The 10,353-nt window shown below is 34.4% G+C and overlaps 1 non-coding gene across 1 annotated transcript; it reads left to right on the forward strand.

The window, feature by feature from the left end:
- The first annotated feature begins 9,785 nt into the window (after window positions 1-9,785).
- Trnar-acg (transfer RNA arginine (anticodon ACG)) lies at window positions 9,786-9,858 on the forward strand. Its single transcript has one exon. It is a non-coding gene; the product is annotated as a tRNA-Arg (tRNA).
- The last annotated feature ends 495 nt before the right edge of the window (window positions 9,859-10,353 follow it).

Consider the following 10,353-nt stretch of genomic DNA (forward strand, 5'->3'; position numbering starts at 1 on the left):
TCAGACGCGAAAAAAGTTAGGCTTTTGCTAAGGAAATTGGGAACAGCTGAGCATAAAAAGTTGGTGAAATTTATTCTCCCAAAAAAGACCAGTGAGTTGAGCTTCCAAGAAATAGCTACGCTACTTACAGAACTGTTTTCTGCAAAAACATTTCTTTTCCATAGGCGATATAAATGTATGGATGTTACTAGAAGAGAGGAAGACGACTACACTACTTATGCAAGTATAGTGAACAAGCATTGCGACGTTTTTAAACCGGAGGAATTATCATCAGATAATTTTAAATGTTTAATATTTGTGTAAGGGCTGGTCTTAAATAAAGACGCTGAAATCAGGCGTCGTGTTTTAAATAAACTCGAAAACGAACCGAATTTAAAACTACAAAACTTAGCGGAAGACTGTGAACGGTTTATTGCGTTGAAACGAGACAGTCGTGACATAGAGGAAAGCGGAGTGTTGCATATTAAAAAGATCCATCAAAAGAAAACTTTGACTTCAAAAAATAACCAGAGAAAGAAATAGGGAAAAGATACACCTTTTTGTGAGGAGCATCTAATCGAGCATATAACCATTCCGATATACCACCCAAGAAGCAATGGACAAGCAGAGAAATTCGTTGACACATTCAACGGTGTTCAGGAAGATATTCCGTCGGAAGAATTCAGTAGCATTTCCACCGGGAGAATACACTAGTCCATAACTCCATACTTGTCAAAGACTATTTGACCAAGATGAGAATCAAGACAGTTCCTTATCTTCGCTATAGCTCAGACCTTGCTCCCTGTGACTTTTGGTTATTCCCTAAGCTCAAGGAAAACCTTAGAGGCTGTCGTTACGAGATAATTGAGAAGACTTTCTTGGGGGCCTTCCAGAAGTTGTCGGAACGATGAAACAATTGTATTGCAGCCGGAGGAGATTACTTCAAAGGGGACTAGTGATTCATGTGTGTACTATGAACAAAAGTGCATACGCAAAAAGTCTGGAAACTTATTGAAGCGATATGATCTAGTCTTGGTTTTCCTCGGGGAGAGATGAACTTGGATAATCATATAGGCTACACATCGGAGAGAGGTATGTTCTTTGTGCTACACACACTGATGTTAATGAACTGCTTTATTATATGTGTTGCACACCCACACAGGCATTGCACAAGATTTTGCTGATACTCACATATAAAGATTTAATCACACACACGTCTATATAACATCTACATTATCGTTATTTCCACGGAAAGTGTTCACCTGAGCTCCAATGATCTTTTAAACCCGTGCTCAGCCTCTTTTAATCATAGGATTTGCCGCTAGTTTCTCTTTTACTTACTGCTATTTTCATGGAAGGTGCTCGACTGGGCTCCAATCTATAGTTTCTCCGTTTTAAGACATTTACAATACGATTTCATATTGCTACAATAACGGAAAATAATATTCCATTTTTCCTGTGCAGCTAGGGTCGTGCGTAATTTCCATGGCAAACGCTTCTTTGCAAAGGTTTCCAGCGTGTAGAACACATTACCGCAGAAATGCTTTTCTGCTCATTGCAAATCGATCCTCTTCACATATAGCGTTGCAAAAATCATTGTTCTAACACCGCTTTAATACGTAATCAAAAACAGTTTATGCATTTCAAGTGTCCTGATGGATGTATATAACAGAAACATGGATCTTTTGTTTTTTGGTGGCGCTCAGTAATAAGCTGCACAGACACATCTGTCTGTGCAGCTTATTACTGAGCGCCACCAAAAAACAAAAGATCCATGTTTCTGTTATATACATCCATCAGGAGAGATCACCACTGGTTACGTCATGTCCAGGGAAGATCATTCCTAGTTTATTCATGTCTGGGAGAGACTATTCCTGGTTATTTTGTGTCAAGAGAAAATAATCCCTGATTACTTTGTGGGAAAATCACCATTGGTTACTTCTTGTCAAACAGAGATGATCCATAGTTAGTTCCTGTCCAAGAGAGATCATCCCTGGTTATTTCCTTCCAGGTTATATCATCCCTGGTTGCTTCTTGTACAAGGGCAATCATCTCTGGTTATTCCCTGTCCAGGGTAGATCACTTCTGGTTACTCCTTGTCTAGGGGAGGTCACTCCTCTTTACTTCTTGTTACAGGAATAGACAACTCTTGTTCTCATACCATACAATTTATCAACGTTGAGTATCGTCAGTACTAAAAACAGGTGATCATTTGGATATTCCAGGCACAGTGTGTACTCTCCGTTTATCTCAGTATTGTTTGCTGTCAGTCTTTGGCCTCTTTTTGATAATGGACCCAACCAGTGCCGATTCAGAGAAGGTGTGGTTGTAGATTGCGCAACCCTTGTTTCACACTTATACGCGCAACTACTCTTACAGAAGTGCTAATTGTTTCTTGAGATTGAACGGAGGCATCGCATGTATCAATGTTAGTACTCCAATAATGTTTTTAAACTCTCATCTGATAATCATCCGGTTTTATAGGTGCGTGCAATTTAATGGCGGAAACTGATAGGGGAACATTATTTTGAAATGCGGCTTATCATAATTTTTTATAGGTTTCCGATTACATTTTGATTGTGTTTGAACGATTAAAACCTTAAAGTTCATCTCTAATAGGAATAAAACATTTTTACTCGTAAAAAAAAATAATAATGAACATTGTTTGGACGACGGCGACAGAAACTGAAAAGTTAAACTAAATTTGAAAGTTAAATAAATTAATCACAAAAAAATACGTGAAAGACAAATATTAGGGGGTTTTTTTCTGGGACTATTTCAAATATAATTATTAAAGTAAAGTCTTAAGATTTAAATTTAAACAAAAAAAAAACACCTCGTTTTGTAAAAAAAAAAAAATAGCTTAATTAATTCCCAGGCGAAGCGAGAGTTCAGGAACTTATTTTCGTGTAATATAAATAAATCAACTTTTTTTTTATATAAACTAACATTAAAAAAAACCTATATTTAAAACAGATCAAGAAACTAAATATCCAGGCTAAATAGAGCACACACAAAGGAGCAGGTCAACCAGAGGTCAAATAGGCCTTTGTCCGATAAATGCATGCTCATTGGCTGATAGGAAGGGCGCGGTGGATACTAGAAATCTGATTGGCCAACTAAAATCTCAATAGAAGATGCGCATATAAAAACGACAAACAACCACAGAATTCGCGCATAAGCATGAAGAGTGGGTGAAACGCGGAATATTCAGTGTAGCTTAATCGCCGTATACATTTTATAACTTATTAACTAGCTCCACCTACGTATTGGGCACTTTTTAAGTAAATACTTAAAGTTTACGCATAAATCTCTACTTTCGTATATTAATTTTATGTGAGTAAATTAAGTATATATATATATATATATATATATATATATATATATATATTCTCTTGCCTTTTATGCCCTTGTTTTTTTCTGAAAGTGGCGTAATTTTTTTTCCAGCTCGGTATTTGCATATGGTGCTATGTGCGATTTGATCCATTGTGCCGCGGCGGATCATCGAGTAGTGCAGGCAATCAATTGATTTGGTTGAAAAATAGGCGATTACAGTAAAGTATTGAAAGTTTTCAACAGGCGCTGTATGTGTTCTCCGTTTAGCTCGGCACTAGGTGTGTCAGAAATTTCGTGAAAAATAGTGAATAATTCTACCCCGTTTTTCCAAGCTTATAACTCCTCGAAAAATGTAATTCAAGCCCTAATTTTTTTTTCAATTAAAGGAGCAAGGACCAAGGTTTCATTTTAATAAAAAACAAAAAAAAACAAACAACCTGTTTTTGTTTTTTTTTAGGTTTTAAACTTCGGACTTTACAGGTAAATTTCTAAAAAACACTACTTTTTTTGTTTTAAATTTGAATATATTATTTATAGACCTTTTCTCTTCAATTTGTGATATATAACACTTTGGTGAGTAAATTAATTATTTACTTTTTAATAGACATTTCAAAATGGGAGGCGTGAATTATTCGACCATCTGTCTTTCGAAGCTTATAGCTACTCGAAAAATGTAATTCAAGCCCTAATTTGCTTTTCAATTACAGGAGCAAGGACCAAGGTTTCATTTAAAAAAAAAAACAACGTGGTTTAAAAACAAAGTTTTATACTTCGAACTTTAAAGGTAAATTTCTAAAAAAAAGCACTACTTTTTTTTTTAAATTTGAATATATTATTTATTGCCCTTTTCTCTTTGGTGAGTAAATCAATTATTTACTTTTTAATAGACACTTGAAAATGGGGGGCGTGAATTTAAAAAAAAGTATGTCTAAAATATTATATTCGGTTTATTAGAAAAATCATAAAATTACACATTGACCCTGAAAATATCGTAAAAATAGAATTCATAGCAAAATTTTGATAGATTTTTAAAGTTTAAAAATTGAAAAATATTGAGTTCGTAAAATTCATTACTGTTTTTTAAATAATAAAAAAAATATTTCTATTACGTTTAAAACAAGCTTAATAGTTTATTTTGGAAGTATAATCCATAAAGAAAATAAACAATCCACTTTTAAATGTGAAATTACGAGTTTTTTATATTTTATTCGCAGTTTTGTGTTAGGGGTGTCAAAAATTCCTACAAAAATTCTGATACACTTAGCTCGGCACTGTTTCCTGCCGTTCTGAAATTTCACTTGCAACTGGTTCTTTAAAATGTCAACTCAGAAAAAAATATGGTTGGTAATTGCGCAACTCTTGCTACAAAGAAGTCCATGCACCGGCACCCTTATGGTGGGTATCCATAGTCTGTCAAGACTGAAGGAAGCTCCCATCCACATGTATATATATATATATATATATATATATATATATATATATATATACATATATATATATATATATATATATATAAGAAGAAGAAGAAGAAGAAGAAGAAGAAGAAGAAGAAGAAAATTACAACTGTAAATTAATTAAAATTCAAAATTAAATTTATTGTTCAACAGAATACTCCAAAAGCAATTTTCTAAAATCCTTATTCCGCAGAGTTTCAAAGAATGCTATTCTTGTTATTCTTCTCATCAGAGGAAAGAAAGAAATTAGCAATTTTTTTAATAGCAAATCTAAAATTTGCTGGTTAACGCATGAATTGAATTTATGATATTCAATTGCAAAAAAAAATGGGTTCATGTAAGTTAAAAACACGTAAAAAAAATGGAGGAAATTGGAAAAAAGAATAAAAAGAAACCGAGTGTAAAAAATTCCAGGATGCATGAACACTTACTCGATGGTAAATCCAAAAAAGCGAAGGAAATTTATATATATACTAGCATTTCAGCCCGGCGTTGCCCGGGTGTTTGGAGGTGTATGCTGAGCAAAAAAAAAAAAAGAGTAATTTTTTTTTTTAATTTTACCCCTATTATGACCCCTAAAAATTTATAGTTTCGGGCTCAAATCACTTTATTAAGTTAGATCTAGGTTCAAGGAACCTATATCTAAAATTTCAAGTGTCTAGACCCAAAATTGTCGGAGGAGTTTGGTAGAGTTCTTAAAGGTCAAATCGTTGAAATTTGACCCCTTAACAGCGAAATTTCTGGCTGACACCCGTCACATCGATTTTCCCAAATCTCAGTACCCGGTATTTCAAATTTCGAGTCTATAGACTAAAAATTGACAGAGTTATTGCGTAGGAAAATGTACACAGACAGACAGACAGACACACAGACACGTTCACTTTTATAGATATATAGATATAAATATATATATACATACATACACACACACATATATATATACATACACACACACACACACACACATATATATATATATATATATATATATATATATATATATATATATATATATATATATATATATAAAGCTGAACGTCTGTGTGTGTGTCTGGTCACGAATAGGCTCCTATATGGTTGACTATTATAGAAAACCGATCACATATAATGATAGAAGATATATCGAGACACAGGAATGGGTATGTTTGATCTGGCATAATGATGATTCATTAAAATTGTGGGGTCTGCGTACGCGCCTCGTCCACAAAGTATGGAAATAAAAAAAATTAAAAATTAAAAAAATCCGTTACAAGTGTTTTTGATATAGATGTACAGAATAATACTTTGATAAGTATGCTTTATCTTAAATAGGGATGGTATAATAAAATTGTGGGGTTGTGCGTTCGCGCCTGGTCTCCATAGAATGGAAATAGGCACAAACTTTAATAAAGACTTTTTATATCTATCTGCGTAAGTATACTTTGATAATTATGTTTCATTTTGAAGAAATATGGTATAATAAAATTATGGGGTATTCGTTCGCGCCTGACCTCCATAGAATGGAAATATATCACAAAGTTTAACAAGGTGTTTTTAATATAGATCCACAGAATATTGTGATAAGTGTTTCAGTGTGAACAAGTATGATATAATAAATCATGGGGTTTATCTATTTTACTTTTTACTGTCATCATATTTTGCTTTGGTTTTGATATCCCCAAATTCAAAGCTATCTCTTTACAACACTTCCTTTTCATAACCTATCATCTATAAATATAAAAGCGAAAATGTATGCATGTATGTATGTGTGTTCGCTTTTTCTGTATGTCTACAAAAGGCTTCTTTCAGAGAAGCGGTCGGTCGGTTCACAACTTTTTAAAACTTTTTATATCACATATAAATCGTAATATCTCACAGTTAACAACGAAGCTCGCCTGTCTATTTAATTTGCTCGGAAGGTAAATATTCAACATTTGTCGGTCGCCGCATGTGGGTTAGCCTTTTCCTATAACATCTTGGGAAAATAAAAATAAAAAAGCGTTCCGCAGTAAATGAATACTATCCCGCAGTCAAACTTGACCTCATTAACTCATTAAAATGGGCACCTGTCAAATCCAAGTAATCAAATAAATTAAAACGTGTTTCCGTTAGCATCTCGCGGTGGGGCACTTTTTTTCACACTTTAATTCACAACTTTGCCTCAACGGTTCGGGTTCGATCCTCATACTGACTTTTTTTAACTCCCACCCCCATCCCCGGAGTTTCCACCCACACCTCCAAACACCCGGGCAACCCCGGGTACCCCTCGCTAGTCTATATATATAAAAGCGAAAATGTGTGTATGTTTATATGTATGTATGTATGTATGTATGTATGGATTGATGGATGGATGGATGTATGTATGTATGTTTGTGTGTCCGCTAAAAACTTTCGCGACAAAAATTCACAAACTTCTTGTTATCATAATGAAGCCCCATCCTTCGCCCGAAAAGTATCGAAAAATTTGCCAAAAACGTTAATTTTTTCACTCCGAAATCGACAATTTTCGACGGTTTTCTCGAACGTTTGGGTTCGAATTGTGGTGAGATATCTTTTTTTTTTCGATTTTTTTTAATTTAAATATTGAACCAGTGTTATTTAAGCCATTTCTCACGTAACGTTCATTTTTCTGTTTTTTTTTTTTTTTTTTACTTTGCTTATCCACCCCCGACCACACACCAAAAAACACCCGGGTACCCACCGATTTTTTTAAATTTTAATATCGAAACAGGCTTATTCGTTTTTCGTTTTTCTGTATTCTTTTTTGTTTTTTTCGATTTTTACACTTAACATCGTTCGTTTGCCTTACGTTAGTTTTTTTGTGTTTTTTTCGATATTTTGATTGCCCCCCCACTTAAGTTTTAACGTTCGTTTTTTTTCTTTTTTTACTTCGCTTATAACAAACAAACCTGGTCATTGACCTCATTTGCTGAATAGCTATTGCTTACGTCGTCGTCGTCGTCGTCGTCGTCGTCGTCGTCGTCGTCGTAACGTTTTATGACTTCAGTGCAGGCACCTGTCAATTTGGTTCTTACTTAAATAAATTCAAACATCTTTCAGTAACTCATTCTGGCTGGCCGAACGGTTCATGTTTTTTTTCACATTTTATTTTCAAACTTCGCTTCATGGCTTCGGGTTCGATCCTATCCCCCCCCCGGTTTCTTTTTTATTTAAGAGAACACACACCTCCAAACACCCGGGCAACGCCGGGTACCTCCGCTAGTCTATATATATAAGCGAAAATGTGTGTATGTTTGTATGCATGTGTGTTTTTATGTCTCGCAAAAACTTTCGATAGCGGTTACGGATTTTCACGAGATTGGTATCATTTTAAAGCGCTTACCTTCCCCCGACAAATATCGAAAAATTGGCCAAAAACATTAATTTCTTTGCCCTAAAATCATCAGTTTTCTACAGGGAGGGGTAAGCAAAAACCGTCCTCTCATGACAGGTTCGCTTCTACGCATGCGCAAATGACGTCGGAACATGATTTAGTTTAAATTAAAAAAACGATTCAGTTTCGTCGATATCGTCTTAACTCAGTTGCTTAGTATGCGACCCCATTTTTTAAACGTCTTGGGTTCAAATCGTGAGGTGTCTTTTTTTTATTTTTTAATTTTTAATATTGAAAAAGGGTTATTTCAGCCATTTTTCACGTGTTTTTTTTTTTATTTTTTGTTTTTTTCAGATTTTTTAAAGAAGTTTTAACGTTCGTTTTTCTGTTTTATTTTCCCATCACATTCGCGTTTTCTTTTTTGTTTTTCCCATTTTTACATTTAACCTCGTTCGTTTGCCTTACGTTGGGGTGTTTGGGTGTTTTTTTTTCGATTTTTTAAAGTTTTAACATTTATTTATTTTAAATATTTACTTCCATTATTCTTATGTTTTGATTACCCCCCTCCCCGCCCGAGCACACACACCTCTAAATACCCGGGTAGATTCCATTTTCTGTAGGCTGTTTTTGAACCCAGACAACGACGGCTACTTTTGCTAGTATATATATAGAGACAGACAGACAGACAGACAGACAGACAGAGACAGACAGCCAGAAGGATATACAGACAGAGACAGACATACAGGCAGTCAGACAGACAGACAGACAGACAGAAAAAAAAGATAGATAGATAGATAGATAGATAGTTTTTTTTAAGACAGAGAACTGATAATTGAGACTTTTGTTTTCTTTAATTGCAAACTTCGCAACTATCTGTGATTTTGAGTTCAGCTTGGTTTGGCAATTCATCATGTGATTTTAGCAGAACGGAGCTACATGCCGCACACCGCGGGATGAGATCATTTTACTAAGAGAAACATTTAGTGAACGAATAATTTCACGAAATGTACGTCTCAACTGGCACCATCGTTTGTGCGATTTAACCCCATTATTATTATATCAATTGTTTTATTAATTTATTTATTTATATTATTTTCTTTGTAAAGCCTTATGTCTACGCTGATAAAGCAGACATAACAGACAACTTGGAAGACCACATTCAATGGATTATTGCCGAAATAAAGCTTAATTTAAGGTGTAGTGTTACTATTTATAATGCTTCCTCAGGTGACAGAGTTAGACATCAAGGTCGTGTTTTAACGTGGAGAAAAAGAACATAAATAGAAATTGAGGTGTAGCATCTGAAGAACAGATACTACACTTTGATCTTGGCCCGAAGGCCAAGAACGTCTGCTCTTATGGTACAAGTCGCGTTTATGGAGCGAATCGCCTTTAAATTTTTAATCTATACTATTAATAAAATTCTAAATGTTTATTTATTTATGTATGTGTATATATATATACCAATAAAACTTTTGGACGGATGCACTGAATTTAAAAATTCATTTTTCTCTGAAAGGTGTGAGTCCCTAGATTGTCCTTATCTACATATGGTCCGTAACGAACAATGGCGAGCTACACAAAAAGTCCGAAATAGGGTTTTAGGGCCGTTTCGTGCAATTGTTAGAAAGTTACCTGCTCATGTCAACGGAATTTAGCACTGTTAGTATACAGTCGCAGTAATATCGTTTAGCATACGAACAGGACTTGTGGCGCAATGGATAACGCGTCTGACTACGGATCAGAAGATTCCAGGTTCGAATCCTGGCAAGTTCGTAATAATGTTAACCATCATTTTATCCAACGTTTACTCATTATCCTTACCCTTAGGTATTTTTGAAGACGATGTTGAGTGTACTTGATGTTGAGTGTACTCGATTTTGTGTTTGACTCGGCTTTGTGTGTGCAGACGCGGTGCAGCCGTTAGTATATAATAATACTTTTGGAAATAAATATATAATTTTACAATAGAAATATTTTTCTGTCGTTTATTTTAATGTAAAGTTAACCACCACTAAAATTAAAACCCTATGCAATGCTTTTTATGTCAACAAAGAAGTTTATTTAAACAAAGCCGCATTTGTTTAAAGAATAGTTAATCTTGGCATAATCCACCTTTTTTTTTCGAAAATAACTAATTTATCTAAATTAGTCTTACAACGCGTAAAAGTGCAAACGAAATTAAGATTTACAAAATGGTGAGTATAGAATAATTGTCTCTTGAATAATTGATGTCTAGAGATTCAATGGAACGAAGACCTTACTTTGCAA

Source organism: Euprymna scolopes, chromosome 40 (assembly GCF_053919585.1).
Source record: "Euprymna scolopes isolate OS-2025 chromosome 40, ASM5391958v1, whole genome shotgun sequence".
Classification (NCBI taxonomy): domain Eukaryota; kingdom Metazoa; phylum Mollusca; class Cephalopoda; order Sepiida; family Sepiolidae; genus Euprymna; species Euprymna scolopes.